Source organism: Drosophila navojoa, chromosome X (assembly GCF_054131105.1).
Source record: "Drosophila navojoa isolate 15081-1374.11 chromosome X, UAZ_NAV_1.0, whole genome shotgun sequence".
In the NCBI taxonomy this organism is placed as follows: domain Eukaryota; kingdom Metazoa; phylum Arthropoda; class Insecta; order Diptera; family Drosophilidae; genus Drosophila; species Drosophila navojoa.
Genome location: NC_142895.1, coordinates 324,827 through 341,705, shown reverse-complemented (window position 1 = coordinate 341,705; position 16,879 = coordinate 324,827). Strand labels below are relative to the sequence as shown.

Below are 16,879 nucleotides of genomic sequence, written 5' to 3'. Positions count from 1 at the left end.
TGGACCAGTCGAACAACGTAAGACAAGGAAGTCATAATTACAAATTACACACATAATCATCAACAGCGCACACACACACACGCATAGAGAAATCTTGACTCATTTTTATTGCTTTTAGCATGCGGTCTAGCTAGTCCTCAACCGTCCGTCTTCACCCTCAGCGCACAGCGCTCAGCCCTCAGCCCTCAGGTTTCCCTCTTCCTTTGGCTGTCTGGCATGGACAAGAAATTTCAGCATGCGCTATGAATTTATTAGAAAATTCAAGAGTGAAATTCTTGGATTTTGGCACACGCAACGCCCCAGCACGTCGTCAATTGAGTGACCCACACAAGATGGAGATTTGGGGCTTAGCATTGGGACTCTAGAGGGAGGGAGAGGGGAGAGCGGTAGCCAAGAAGCTGACTGGCATGGCATGCGTGTTGCGTCAGGCGATTTCACTGCTGGTTAAGCAACTAAACGACGTCTACATCTATGTCTCACAGGTATTATGTAAATTAATTACCAAAGGGCGTCCATGCACACTGGCATAACCCTTTGCATCTCAATTGTTTCTAGCCAACCTCAGCTGCTGCTCTGAAATCTCAGTTGGTGGCTTCCTTTTAGCTGCTCGCCTCTGGCCTTACAGTACAATGTGTGTGTATACAGGAGAGTGTGTGTATGTGTATCGCGTCCCAGACGGAAATCAAGCCCAAAAATGATTTTTAACACTTTTATGAGACTTTTGTTGCCATTTCCTAGCAGTGGGCGCCACAAGACATTGCCCTAACAACATAACTACCCTCTCTCCTTCACCCTCACTTTCTCTCTCTCTCTCTCTCTCTCTCTCTCTCTCTCTCTCTCTCTCTCTCTCTCTCTTCCTCTTATGAGCCTTAGGTTTCAGTCTTGTACCACCCTGGCACATGGTCTGTGTATAAGGCATAAGGCATTCAACTGTGTTTATTGATATGGTCGTCCCTTCGCTACTCGTGTGTGTGTGTGTATGTTTAGTTTAGTTTTATGGGGTGTCCGGTTGCCCGTTACATGGGCAGGCCGAGGCGGCAGGACATGAGGCGGAAGCCAAGTCAAACGAAGTCGGCTGTCCGCAAATTAGCATGATATGTGCCTCAGCTACAGCCTGTTGCCTGTTGCCTATTGCCTAGTTGTGTCCTGTTTACGATTAGGCCCATCAAAGGATTAGGCAGGCAGCACGCCACAGAAAAGGACAAAAAGGGGTCCGGATATTCGACTTTACGAGGGGTGGAACTTTGCGGCAGTTGTTGTTGTTGTTGTTATTCTGTTGCCCGAAAGGCCAAAGGTTCAAAAGTTTTGACACGCAATTACTTGAGCACATGTGGGCTAGGCCTATTTTGGGCTTAGGACAACAACAACAACAGTACCAGAAAGGAGCTGCTACAGGACGACTATTCGAACCGAGTAGAGCAAGGGCAATGGGGCAAGGGTTGTTAATATCATTTTAAGTGATTTTATGATGAATTTGTGCCCTAAAATTTCAACTCATTTGCGCACACATACACACACACACTCGCATATATATACGCACACACATCATCAGGAACATCATCATTAAGTAGAGCTCTCCGCCTACTTTTTGTGGGTTTTAGGCTAAAAGTTTTTAGTGTGAAAATTTCACAGTAATTTTATAGGCGCACTTAAGCGGTTTGTCTTCAACCAACCCCCCACTCCACCCCAACCACAACCCCTGTGCGTGTGTGCATATGTGAACGTGTTGATTTTGTGGCATTTCAGCGTTTCTGAACTTTGAACTTGTGTCTTTTGGGTAGTTTTTATTAAGGTTTGTTTCTGCCTGATTATGGCCCATCATAGAATGTGTGCGTGCGATTGTGTATGTGTGTGTGTGTGGGACTGTGATTGAGTGTGCGTGTGTGTACATGTGTTTATTAGCGTGCGACAAATCGTTTAACTCCTTAAGTGTATGTTATTTAGATTGTTGACATGCAAAATTTGATGACTTTCTAATTGACTCTGGGACTGTGAGTGTGAGTGTGAGTGTGCGTGTGCGCGTGTGTTTGTGTGCTGGTGTGCGGGTGTGTGGGTGGGTTAAATGAACATTTAAGACATAAATAGTTAGCCTCTATATGTACATATATACGTATGCATGCGTATATGCATGCTTATATGCGTATCTTATACTTGAAGGTTTACGACTGCCTTCCGATCGCCTGAAAAAAGTTGCATAGTTACTAAAAGAGGTTCACCTTGAGCTTTGTTTGACTTTTGCAACACAGCAAGCGATTGTGTATGTGTGTGCGTGTTTGTGTCTTATCTTAGTCACTTCAGTCTCTTATATACATATCCGCTTATACATATACCTATATATGTATATATGTATATTTGTGTATATATACAATTAAAAGACATTGAATTGCAAGAAACCCCTTGACTCCGATTGCTGAACTTTGCGGCAAACAAACAAAATTCAAGTAGGAATACTGCAGTTGAAAGCAATCGACTGCCTAATACTCGTCCAAGGCAAGAGCAACAACTGTTGAATGTACTCAAATATTATATATTATTAATGGGTCAAATTAGCCTCGAGATACGACATCAGTTGAAGATCTTTTGTTCTCGAATTTCCCAAGAAAAACTCATGTAATCTAAATTCAGACTTTTGCTCTGACATTGATCAAAAGCCAATGCTCTCTATCTCTCTCTCTGTCCTCTCTCTCTTCCCTCCCCCTCCCCCTCTCACGCTTTGTGCTTAGTTCATGAACATACATGAGAAGGGTTAAGCAACTGTGGAAGCTCGTTGCAAAGCAATCATTTTTCAAATTGCTGCATTCATAGAGCGACAAAGGGAGAGCGAGAGAATGAGAAACGAGTCAGAGAGATCGTGTGACGGAGAGAGAACAAGAGTGAGAGCGAGAGAGAGACAGAGATAGACGGGTGCATTGATCCCAGAATTGAAGCAGCGAAAAGAGCCCCAAAAAATTTAATTTTGAAGCCGACATCTACGAAAAGCAAGAACAAGCTAAAAAAAAAAAAAAAACATATTATGTATGTGTGTATGGATGTGTGTGTGTGTATGTGAGTGACATGCTTGGCATGGGGACAAATGCGAAAAGAGTATAAAGCGTATGCGAAAATAATAATGTTATGGTGTGTAAATCTAAAGAGAGTTGCTGAAAAACCCTGCTTCCTCTCGCCTCCTCTCGCACATGAGCTCTAGCTGAGAACGGAGACAGAGAGACAAAGCAAGGGGGAGAGACAGAACTCGAGCATGCGAGCTTACTTGGCTCTCTCATAGTTGTCCTCGTACAGTCAGCGAGGCCTCCATTGAGCTCGATTGTCGATGGGTCTTACTAAAACTGGAAACTAGTTAAGACTAAGGACTATGTGTGTGATATGAATAGAAGTCATACTACGAATTGACTATTTCGGAACTCTCTAAGAAGTACAACTTTCATCCTGAAGAGACTCACATATATTATCATAATTTACAATAGACTCCACTCACTGCCTTAGCTGGTTAGTTTAGTCTATATATTAACCATTCTCAGCTTTTGTTATATAGAAATACTCATCACATGGACTTACTGCGGAAAGGGCATGACGGGTTGGGTGGGGCGCTTGCAGTTCGCCAAAGCAAAGTCACGCTGTTGGCTCTGCGGTCTTTGAACTACCAAAAAACAACACACACGCACACACACATGCATACACGTACACACATATGCACACACGCAAAACTGCAGGGTTTTTGATCAGAGGGTCTTTGGTAGATATGGCAAACGATCTATGTAACGTCGCTGTCGACGCCGACGTCGTCGACGACGTTGATGACGCTGACGTCGCTGCTTGCGTCGTTGCAGTCCAGGGGGCATCCAGAGGGTTGCTAATGTGTTGGCGAGCGCAACGATCGACAAAGAGAGCGAGAGCGAAAGCGACAGAGAGAGAAAGAGAGGGACAGCGCATGAATGAGCGAGCAAATCAACTTTTTTGGCAAAAGCTACAAAATTTTTTTTTTTTATGTTTGCCAAATTCACTCTGTTAAATGCGCTCTCTCATTTCGCTGCCTCTCTCTCTCTCTCTCCCTCTCAGTCGCTGATGGCGGGGAAGTTCGCGGCGTCAGTTAGTTTGAAATATGCAAGCACAAACACACGCACACATATTGCAGTGCAAACAAAGCTTTGCACACACTCACACAGTCGCACATTTTGCGTCCCTCTCTCTCCCATGCTCTCTCTTTCTGTGGTTGTGCCATTAAAGCAAAGCACAAGGCATATCTACTCGCACTTCCTAAATTCGGTGTGTGCCCTCGCTAGGTCGCTGCGCTGCGCTGCGATCGATGTGTGTGTGTGTGTGTGTGTGTGTGTGTGTGTGTTGAGAAACCTCAAAAAGTTGTATTGAAGCCGTTAACCTCGGCTACGCGCTCGTCGTTCGAGTTTGTTTTTGGAAATTATCAACGCTCGGTCTTAGTGAAGCGCCAACTGTTGGACAGTGAGCAGAGCGCGGAGAGCACAGTGCGGAGTAGTGGAGACGACATTGATGAAGATCAGAGGCGGGCTGGTGGAGGACTGTGAGCATGTTTGTGTAGAGTGAGAGAGAGAGAGAGGTAGTGGGTAGACAGGTGGGCGGAGGGAGACGGGAAGCAGGGCGCGCTTAGCCACCATAAAGTAAATAAGTGAAGTCATTTGCTAAAAAAAGTTGACAGAGCCCCCCCAGCACACATGTGAGGCACACATGCAGAGATGAAGGGAGAGAGAGAGACAGATAAACAAAGAGAGAGAGGGAGAGAGAGAGAGTTAGTTGCATTCGTGTGTGTGTGCATCAATACGTTTCACAACAAAATTACGCAAAGCAAAGTGAAATAAAATCAAGAAATGCACAAAAGGCACACATACACACACACGCACACTTTTGAGCGTGTTGTAGATTGTATAGCTTTCGGTTAAGGAACAAGATTTGTGAGTTGCAATATTTGGCACACACAAACGAGTTCCCGGACATGCAACTGCGGCTGCAGCACACTCACTCAAAGAGCCCAGCTGCCCCAACTGCCTCATCACTGTCCTCTGCACGCTGCACCACCTCAGCCCCCTCCGGCCCTACCCTGGGCGCATTTGCTGTCCAAGATTTTAGTTTTGGGTGCAGCTTTCTATGTCGCAGATGAAGAAGAAGAAAAAGAAGAGAAAGACGAAGACGAAAACGAAGTTGATTTCAAATTGGCGTAGCCCTTAAATCATGTGCGGCTCTTTGCCTGCGTCTCCGCCTCAGCAGGCAAGATCAACACATACACACACGCACACAAAGTTGTTAAATTTTTGGCAATTTTGGTGCCTCACTTTTTCACATTTTGCAGTTTTCATTTGCTTTTTTTTAGGATTTTTGTGAGCGATTTCTCTTTTTCGAAATGTGTTTTTTGAGCACACAAAATGAGCACATCAAGTGCAACACACGATCCTCAAATTGAACTAAATTGATCGCTCAACCTATTCGTGGACCATTTCAAATTAGGATCAGTCAAATCAGCTAAAGCTCCCAGTTCTAGCTCACAGTTCTAGTGAATTGTTAATTTGCGAATCAACAGCTGGTTGGCTATGCAAATATTGTTCAGTTAGTTCGGCAGTCATAAATGATTCCTACTTCTCTACTGGTTCAATTTACATCTTATAGGTCGATCGGCGTGGACTGGAAGAAGTCGTTCATAAATAGCTGCACAGCTTAATCTGAGGCATGATCGAATGAACTCTTGAGTGCTGATTGAAGGAGGAGGCTTGGTGACTAGGGAGAGTTAAAAAACAAAATTGAGGATTTTCTAGGGTAAATGGGAGCCAAAGCGAGAATAAATGACCATAGAAAGTCAGAGAGATATATAGGTATACAATTAAAGAAGGGAAAGGAAGACAAGGACAAAAGAAGCAGAGTGGGAGAGATATTTCCAATACTCTACAGAATAGGCAGTAAGTGGGGAGAGGCAGGTGTGGCGGCAGATTCCGATCTATTCACTGAGGTGTGCAGCAGCAATGCAATCAATATGTGGCCAAACATTTTGATAGCCCTGACAGACAGCAGTCGCTGCCTTTCGCTGCAGGTGCCGGTGCAGGTGGGTGGTGCACGTGGGTGTTCCAGGTGATGCGATGCATTGCAGCGGAATCAATTAAAAATGTTTATGCTAATTTTTTGCGACGCATTTTTCATTAAGAGCTAAGTAAACACCGAGCGCTGCATGCGAAATAATAAAAAAAACAGCGCCTGGGCGTGGCTTGAGTTGCTTTGAATGCAGCCACAACAGCCACGCCCCACCCGCCGCTGCAGCCGCCTACGCCTACGTCAGTTTTCTCTGACCAGGCCTAGTAAGTATTACAATATATTAAAATATTTAAAATACTGAAAAAAAAAAAAGAAAAAATGAAAAAAAAAAAAAATATTGGAAAAAATGGTAGCGAGACAGAGAGTCAGAGATCCGCTGCGGTTTGAGTGGGGCTGCGGATTGTTCAGCCCGGAGCTGTCAACAGATACACATAGTACTTATGTACACTAGACACACACACAGGCACATACGGGCCTGTGTGTGTGAATTAAATTGATAAATGCATAAAAAAAATAAAACCAAATAATTTAAAATAATAAAAATATAAGTAAATAACGACGCATAGGCACAACAATTTGTTGTTTATATAAGCTGCCCCGAAACAGCAACAAAAAGTGCACACCGACACACACACACACAAACACACACATTCTCATACATTCGCGCTTTAACATAATCCAAAGTATGTAAAAAAATAAAAAATATAAAAAGAATTGAAGTACAACAAAATATAATAGATAAATATGCCGTACCACACACGCAGTCCAAAAAATGCAGCAGCCCTATGGAGCTAGAGAGCGAGAGAGAGAGAGAGTCAGTACAGGGTGCAGGGAGTTGGGGTTGGGGGTGACTTGCATGCGAGCCCTTCCTCAAACCAACGACGCCTGCACGCATTTTGCCATTGTGCTCACACTCTGCCTCACTCACACACACTCTCTCTCTCTTTCTCAGTCTCACTCTTGCTCTTCCTCACTCACTCACTCTCTCTCTCTCTCTCTCTCTCTCTTACTCACTCTCTCACTCACTCTCTATACAGAGCAGAGCGAGCACACGCACTTTGTCTACGTTCCATCCGACTATATGGTCTATGGCATGTCCATCCATCCATATATCTATATGTACATGTATATATATATATAGATATGTGTGTATGTCCAGCACAGGGCGTATACGTAATTTGAACTCCCACCAAAAATAAACAAAACAAAAAAGTGAAAACAAAAGCAAAAAGGCAAAAAAATGATGTCAGTAGAGAAAACGAACAAAACAACAGAATAAAAATGAACCAAATGGATAGGCCGTGCGTGTGTGAGAGTGTATGCGTGTGTGTGTGTGTGTGGCTAACGAAAATGCAATGGCGGCCGGCCATATCCGGACAGCAAGCCAGCCAGCCAGCCAGTCCACCAAATGGCCGCCTGCATTTGCATTTTATTTTCGTGCGTGTAATGCAATCGGTTGACACAGGGTGGTCTGGGGCACAGGGTGGCTACACACATGCACGCATCCATGCATTGAGTGTGGGTGTGCGTATGTGTGTCTCTGCCTGTGTGCGTGTGTGTGTTTGTGTGTGCTATATACAAAGGTTTTGGACATGCTTTTTAATTTTTATGCTTTTTATTTTTATTTCGGTTTTATTTTCGTTTCTCTTTTTTCTTTTTTTTCACATTTTTGCCTCTGTGTGCGTGTTTATTTTCATGAATTTTTTAGCCATTTTTTGCTCACACACACATACGTATGAATTTATATACATACATATATGTTGTTAATGTTAATGTAATACTTTGGCAGCCCACACAGTATTAACCGTTGTTTGTATTTAGTTGCAGACACGTTCACAGACGCACACATATATTTATATATATGTACATATATATTCATATTTGCATCACAGCATCTATACAATTTTTTGGGCTTTTTTTCACATTTTTGTTGTTGTTTTGGTCTGCATTTTTTTGCACGCAGTTTGCTTACGCCAGGAAAATGCATTTATGCATGCGTGTGTGTTCGTAGGCGTGTGTGGGAATGTGTGCGGCTCAATATAAGATGGAGAGCTGCAGGGGTAACTGTTTCGAGTGCTCCCTCTCTCTCTCTCTCTCTCTTTATTTGCTCGACCTGCCTAACCGCAGAATCGCGAAATTTCCTTGGCGAAGGAGCTGCAGCACAGGGCTAATTGCACCAGCTGCATGTGACTGAAACATCCTTTGCTGAACAGCAAGGCATTTCAGCTTAACTTTGTGTGGCATCCCTGAATGGCTAGCCCCAACTAGACGATGCTTGAAATGTGCTTGAATTGATTCGAATCGATATCGAACTCTAAAATGTTAGATAGATAGTCCAAACTTATCGGCTCTATAAGGATTATGTTAAGTCAATGAGTATCTACAGGAAATACTATACATGTATGTATGTCTTATTGCCTTTAATGAGGCTTGCTGAATTCCATCTACTTAAGATATCTCTGCATTTAGTCTAGGCTGAGCAAAGTTCCCAAATGCAGCTCGGGTATGCATTAGCAGGCAGCTACATTCATAACTATGTGTACTCCCATAATTGACTATATCGTTCCATTTTAGATTCTATATTCATTTTTTCATTAGGGTTTTATCACCTAAAAATTAATTGAACTTAAAAATAATGCATCAGCAATTGCATTTGAATTTGCGCGTATCAACTGTACATTTATTCTATATATACATATATGCATATATGTGAGTGTGTGCTCGATATTAAATTATGTATTTGTTGCTACTACTGCAAAAATTGCATTATGCACACACACACGCATACGCACACAGACACGGACACTCACGCACACATAAGTGTGTGTACACAATGACAGAAGCTTTGGGCCTATTAAGCAAACATATTACCAGCACACACACACGCACAGCCCGCCTTACCCTGAAGAGAAGTGGCGAAAAAAACACACAAAAATGAAGCAAACAGAGTGCTCCAAGCGGCAATGCACGACTATCAAATATCCTATAACAGCAGTTGGACGGGACGCATGAGACTGTGTCAATATGAAAACAGTCAAAGAGCCAAAGTATATCTTTGATATACATATACAATATATCTTGTATGGTTCTAAAGAGAGGGTATTCACTCTAATCAGCTGCATGTTAAATTTAGTGACTTCGACTTTTATAGATCTCGAGACAAACGCATTCTAAAGGCGGAACGAACTGGAACTAGTTAATGTCATTTTATTCCAGTCACAGTTCTCCCATACTTTACACTCTACACTCTACAGTCTACACTCACAGTCAATATTCCTCGCCTTCAATGTCAATCAATGGGTAGACAAAATATATCACATATACGCCGCATTGGTGGCCATCCAAAAAATTGCACAGTGACGCCCAAAAGCAGGCAACAACACACAAAGCACTCGCGCACGCATGTCCTATGTACATACTTGTGCCTAAATGTACAGCACTGTGTGTGTGTGTGTGTGTCTGTTTATGTCTCTCTCTGTGTGTGTGTGTGCGTGTGCTGTGTACATTTTAGCGCATTTTTATATAATTTCCACTTTGTTGCCCCGTTTTATTTTTTGGTTGTTTTGTGCTGCTTTTTTCAGTTTTTTATATTGCACCACGACCTTGCCGCACCACACCAGGCGCCATGCAACCAGCATATTAACTTTGACTGCATTTGCATATGCAGCAGCAGCAACATCAGCCGCAGCAGCAGCAGCAGCAGATGCAGCAGCAGCAGCATAGCTACTGCAACTGCAACTGCAACTGCATTTCAGCTTCGTCGTTTTTTTCTTGTTTTTTCTTTTTTCTTTTTTTTTTGGCTTCTTTTTTCACAAAAAACGCCCAGCGACTGGTCAGATAATCGTTGGCTGCATGCATCCAACCTTTTTTTGGGGGTTGTTTTGCACACACACACATATACACACACACGCACATACGCATCAAAAAACGTGCAACAAAATTTTCATAAAAAAAAATAGGGGAATACAATTTCTACATTGCACTTGGCTTATTTTTAACATTTTGTTTTTTTTTTTTTTTTCATTGCGTTTCACTGCTGTGTGTGTGCGTGTGTGTGCATAGGCCGCCCACATGTCGTCTGCCCAGCAATTGCATTCAATGTCATATTGCACAGAGCCAGCAGCCTCTGCCTCTGCTTCTGCCTCACCTCTTCCCACCCCTCCCCATATCCCTCTCTCTCTCTCACTCACACCCACTTGCTCTCTCTCTCTCTCTATTTCTCCTCTTTGTTTTTGTTTGCCTACTTTTTGTGGCGAGTTACTTTGCTCGTTTTTTGGGCAGTTGGCGCCGCTGCGTTGCGTGCGTTGCGTTGCATGCGTCGCGTGCGTCAGAGCGAGTCGGCTGCTGGGCATCATTTGATGCATTCGCTTTTTTTTAGCTTCTGCTTTGCGCTTTGGTTGCATTGAAATTTTTTTTTTTTTTTTTTAGCTGGTTTCTTTTTTTGGTTTTTTGTTTTTGGTGTTATTTATTATATGGCGCGGGACTTTTTGATAGGCCTACTCACGCGGCTCAAGCTCTGGGATCGCTGGCAGGTGGGCAGGGGCATTTGAAATTTTTCGCCTATGTGTCGAGCGGAGTGCGCGGCTGCCTGCCTAACTGCCCCAACCCTCAGTAGTTCCATAGAGAGTGAGAGAGAGTGAGCAAAGAGGAGCGAGAGAGTGAGTGAGAGAGTCGCCGGTGCGTATACTTAATAATAATTGTTGTTGCTGCTCAGATGCAACACATTTTGACCGTGTGTGTGTGTGTGTGTGTGTGTTGTCCTTAACTAAGTAAATATAATGAGCTGCACAGTGAAGCAAAACCGAGTTGAAATGCTCAACATTCTAGTTAGAAAGGAAAGAAAGGCATCTGGCATATGATGATACATATTATATGCATGTGTTTAGATGATCTATGTATGGTCGGATATGATACATGTCATACATGTGATCTAAGAGAGTCTCTATAAGTGATATATACGATAGATATCATATGGAGATTAATAATTTGATTATACATATATATCAGTATGGTACGATATGATCTCTGTAGAATTGAAACCATTTGATAAAATATGATTATTGATAGATAGTCTCTAAAGCATCCGCTTAACCATATCTGCGATATGGTATGATATGCAAAATATGTACATGTGATATGATGTGACATGTTCAGTACGCTGCGATATGATCTCTGATCTAGAATCGAAACGATCTGATACAATATGATTATTGATAGACGATCTCTGTAGCATATGCTTAAGCATTCCTAAAACGCTGCCCTTTGCCACAAGGCTTGCGGCACTGTGAATTGGGCAGGAGCAGCGAAAATGTATATAAAAAGAGAGAGAGAGAAAAAAAAAAACAAAAACTGAAAACAAAACAATAAAATAAACAAAATAAAAATGTGCAGGAAAAATGTTCAACATTCTGCTTCTTCTACTACAATTCTTTTTATTTTAAATTCCAATTTGAAACGCTGTTGTTGTTGTTGTTGTTGTTGTACGCACGCACGCGCTTTGTTGCTGGTGTTGATGCAACTGCAACTGCAACTGGTGTTTGTGCATTATGTGCCATATGTATGCAAGCGTGCAAATGTGCATGCGCGTGTGTGCATGTGTGCATGTGTGAGGGAGCATGCCGAATATATAAAATAAAAAAAGTAAAAAAATAAAAGGAAAGGAAAAAAGTTTTGTGGGCATTTTGTTGCACTGGACCCAGCTTTTGACAACAGTATCGAACAGCGACGCCGACAGCGCTGCTCGTTGCGCTGGTGGCAGCGCAGTCGACGCTGCTGTTCGCATAGGCCGTGCAACAAAAAGGACGAGAGTGCGGCGCTCATTTGCCAGTGCACACATACACACACACACATATATATACATATGTATATGTATATGTAGGCATATGTATATTCAATAATATATGTGTGTGGGGACAGGTGGGGGAGGGGAACGGGATGGGAGATATGCACACACACACGCATCCACACTCAAACACACATGTATGCATTTTTATAGGGTTTCCATTGCATTTTTATTTAATTCGTTTTTTTTTTCTGTTCAATTTTTTTATTTTATTTTTATTTTTATTTTTATTTTTTTTTTTTTTTGAGCATTTGGATTACGCTTTGTTGCCTGTGTTTCGTGTCTCTCTCTCTCTCTCCTGTGTGTTTGTGTGTGTGTCGCTCAATTTTTGTTGCTCTTAGTTGTTTTGCTGGTTGCCTTTTTATATATATATATATTTTTTTTTTTTCATTCCTTCTTTCGGTTTTTTTTTTGTGTCAGTGTTTTGGGCAGATTTTTATTTTTCGGCCGCGGCTTTGAAACTGGAGGAGATGGAGCAGTGGCAGAAAATGGAGAGAGAGGTAATTCAAGGGCGGGGGGTGTACCTGGAGGGGCAGCCGCTGCAGTTCAGCTGCAGCAGCAGCACAGGCCTTTGGTCAGAGCGGGCGAGCGACAGCGAGAGAAAGCGAGAGAGGACGAGACAGGGTTCGGGCCGAGCCAGAGCTTGAGAGCTTTAAGTAGGGGTAGTCAAAAGTTGTTGTGCGTGTGTCGATGACGATGATGTCCATGTTGATGATGATGAGACGCAGCTCATTATGATGTTGCCTGCATATTATGTGCAAGCCCTGCAGCAACAACTCAGAACGGACTTTGCCGTTGGAGCATTGACAACTGCACCAACTGAACACATGTGCGCGAGCGAGAGGGACAACGTGAGTCAGAGAGAGAAAGCCGACGACGACGCCGGCTGCGACGTCGGCGACGACTGACTGATCCCAAAAAAAGTTTTCCTGGGCAACATTATATTCGAATAGTTCAGATCCATTTAGATGAACATCAGTTAGCTATCGGATTGGACGTGCGTCGAGCCGAGCCAAAAGCAAAACCAAACCAGCCAAATAACCAACAAACAACCTACAGACAACCAATAGACAACACACAATACAGGATTTGCTTGACAACCCAAGTTCTTGCAACAGCAACATGCAACAAACTAACAATTGTGCGTGCTGCCAGTGGCCGAGTTGCCGTTTCTAAAACTAAAACAAAAGAAAACTAAATCTAAAAACAAAATCAAAACCAAAACCAAAACGAAGCAATAAAACTGAAAAGGGCGGCAAAGCGCGCGACGTTCATCTTTTTTTTTTTCTTGTTCAAGTGCCAAGAAAAACAATTGTTTTTTTTTCTGTTTGATTCCCAAATGTGAACTGCGAATAACTGAAAAGTGCAGCTAAGCAAAGCATATAAACATACAAAGTTTGTGTCTCTCAAGTGTCAATCTGCCCCTCTGCCGTTCGATCTCTATGCAATGGACTATCTTTTGTAGCCACCCTTACACAGTCGAAAAGCTAAACAGCTACCAAGCCATTCGATAAGTGTTTGCCTGCGCCAAGCACTTGGATCAGAATCAAGAACAGGCTCAAAGCAGCTTTGCAAGAGGTAAGTCAGCTTTTCCCAATTTCCGTTTCCGTTTAACACCTGCATTTCCGTTTCCGTTTTCGCGCAATCCTAAGTAAGTACACGACCAAAAAAACATTCTAAAGCACTTCGATTCGGATTCTACTTTATTTTAACTAATATGGAGATGCACAAAAGCTTAAAGATAAAAAATTGTAGCTTAGTAAAAGAAACTAGAATACTTTCAAGTACTTTCAAATACTTTCAAAAATGTTTTGGTATTTTCCGATGCTTGAAAATACTTTGAGATACTATAGATACCATAAATTGCTCTGAAATGCTTTGAAATGCACTCAGACTTTTTGAGATTCTTTCAGCTTATCTAAAGCAAGAATATTACCAAAATATATTTAAAACGGAGAAACACAAAAATCTATGGATACCTACTTATAGTTTAGTGGAATATACTAGAGTACTTTCAGATACCGTCAAATATCTTTGTAGTTTCAAATACCTTAAGATACTGACAGTTACTCTGAGATACTTTTAGACACTCCAAGTTCTCTCTGTTACTATGAAATTCTATTAGATACTTAAAATTGCTCTAGGATACTTTCAGATCATGCGAAAGATTTTCAGATAATTAAAGGTACTTTCAGATGGTATCTCTAAAAACTCTTTGTATGGCTTATGTTATGATATTTAGTTGAAGAAGCTTAAAAAAATAAATATGACTACAAATAGAAAATAGCCCAGATCTGAAATTGAGTTTAAGAGTTTTACAAATAACAACTTTATACAGTTTGTTAAACATATATATCTGAAATCGCACAGAAATGAAAAGGAATTTTATATTTGCAAGGATATAATAATAATACTTTATTTGGAGATCATATCATATTCTCTAAGCTATGTGCCCTATTTCGTAGTGCATGAACAAAAAACACAAAACTTGAATGACCCACTACTCATATATATAGACTATATGTCCTTGGCATGTCTCAATTACTAAACAGAGTAAATATAATTAAGTGTAAATATATATGTATTTATGTCTGTATGTATGTATTCAGCTGGTCCTATGGTCCTCTGGTCGACCAGCGTGAATCAAGGTCCCAGCGTATTGTTCTGCCCTTATCCCCAGCGAATTGGCCAACGAATTGCGGCCGAGTATCGATTGATTCCCCGCCAAGTTCAAGCAAGGCCTGGAAATAGACGAAACAAAAGTTTTCAAATTAGAATTTAATATTTTAATCTCAGTTAAATCGAAATCTATGAAATATCTCTATATATACACAAATATAAGTGCGCCATAATCTCTATTACACCGTTTGCCGTTTGGCTCCTGGCGTCAGAAATTACAAAGTTATAAAAACAATAAGAAAAACGTTTACTTTATCATTTTTCACACCCGGCAAAGGCAACACAAAAAACCACACAGAGACAGAGTAAAGTAGAGAGAGAGGAAGAGCGAGTGAAAGAGGATGGGAGCACCATTTCAGGCACATCCACAACCACATCCACATCCCCAATGTATAGAAAACTACTAAAACGACGTTTAACACGCGGAAACGCGAAAAACTTCCCGTACTCCCGTTAGACCCGTCCATAGTCCCCTTAGTCCAGGATGCGGCATGTGCTGCGGTCGTCCGAGAGCAGCTTCTGCCTAAGCCCCTAGCCCCACGGCTACACACAGCCATACACAGCCACACAGCCACGCAGCCACACAGCCTCCGCGCCAGCCTTTGTCCGGGCAATGCAATAGCTCCAGCTCTAGCTCCAGTTCTAACTGCAGCACAAAAGCAGGCTACAAAAACAAAAAGACAAGGGCACTCGAGTCGAGAGTGCTCGACTAGCAATTACCCTGAACTAGGCGTGCATGCTGTTTGGCTTAAGTACTCTCGATTCTAGTTCCTAATGAATCTGAAATAAACATGACTTTTCCGAGTAGCCAAAGCACGAATGAATACCAAAGATGACGACTCTAGCTATGAGGTCCTTTTTGGGCATGCTTTGAATAACAGGTGAATCTGGAGGAGCCATCGAGTTGGGCATTGCCTTCTACTGACACTAGCACACAGTAGACCCGGCTTCAACTCCATCTCAGGGTATACAAAAGCAAAAGTGAAAAAAAGAAGAATGTAAACATAGACAGAGTCAACAAAGTTGTTTGAACGCAGTCACAGGACGCTGCAGGGCCTGTGCCTTTGGTAGGTGCAGAGCACTTTTTTTTAATAATTTCCTTCTTTTTTTTCATTTAAAGTCAATTGCTGAACAAGGCAAACGCTATCGTCGTTCACTCAATTTGATGGCCCAATTGTAGGATCTGTTTATGTATTTACTTAGCCAAACGCCAACTTTTAGGCAGATCTCTCTCCCTTTACCCCTTCACCCGTCGCCTTCGCGCACATACACACACTTTGTCTGGTCGCAACCGCTAATGCGAGCTATTTAATATCAATTTGCATTTGCTGGCTAAATCGCTGCTTATTAATTAATCGCAAATTGAATGAAATTAAAGAAAAGTGCAATAAAAATGTGCCCTTTGCTACCTGTATGTGTGTCTGTGTGTAGGTGTGTGTGCGTCTCCTCTAAGCCTCACTCTATCCCAAACGAGCTCTCATTTAATTATGCGGTCTTTGTGTGCGTAATTGCCGGCAATCTTATTTAATTAGTGCAACTGCAGCGCTGCTTGCAACTCATTGCAGCAATTACACAAGCGTTTCCCTTTTTTATGCCCTGAAAAAGGGATATCAGGATTTAATGGTTTTGTGGGATGTATATAACAGGCAGAAATAGGCGTGGCAGACTATATAAAATAGATGTCTATATACATATATATATATATGGATTTTAGAGAAGGGCAAAACGCCAAAGCACTACGCCCATGTTCGTCAGTGCGTTTGTCCCTCCATATGGACACTGAGATCTCGTAAACCATATTTCAGCTAATACTGCATTCTCAGGCCTTGATTTTCTTAACCTGGAATCTTTCTGGCAGTGCAAGATAAACCTGAAATCTTTCTGGCAGTGCAAGATATTACAATCAATAGTTGTTTCGTACTAAAGCAGGAATTTCGATCAGTTATCTATTTGAATTTGATAGAGTGTGGGTTTGTACTTCCCAATCCACAACAACGTCGACTCAACAGAGAAGAAGAACAAGAGACAGCGATTGGATCAGCTTAGCTCAGCTCAGTACAGTACAAAACAGACTCAAATCCAAATTTGAATTCCGAATCAAAACCAGAACCAGAACCAGCTCGGCATCACACAAATTCCAAGCAAAGAAAATAAGGAGAAGAAGAGGAAGAAGAAGAGCAAAAAACACACAATTTGTTCGCAGTTAAATTGACTGCAATTTTTTGTTTTTAGGCAAGAGCGAAATTTACGGCCGGTTCAATGACCCACAAAATTGAAACCAAACAAAAGCCCCCCAAAAAGCAGAACCAA

General features: G+C 42.0%; 1 long non-coding RNA gene across 1 annotated transcript in view; it reads right to left on the bottom strand.

Annotated features, from left to right (window-relative positions):
- Positions 1–14,254: 14,254 nt before the first annotated feature.
- Positions 14,255–16,879, bottom strand: part of LOC149090494 (uncharacterized) — a 59,289-nt gene continuing 56,664 nt past the window's right edge. Inside the window, exon 4 of the long non-coding RNA XR_016197508.1 lies at positions 14,255–14,631. This is a non-coding gene — a long non-coding RNA (uncharacterized LOC149090494). The remainder of the gene's footprint in view (positions 14,632–16,879) is intronic.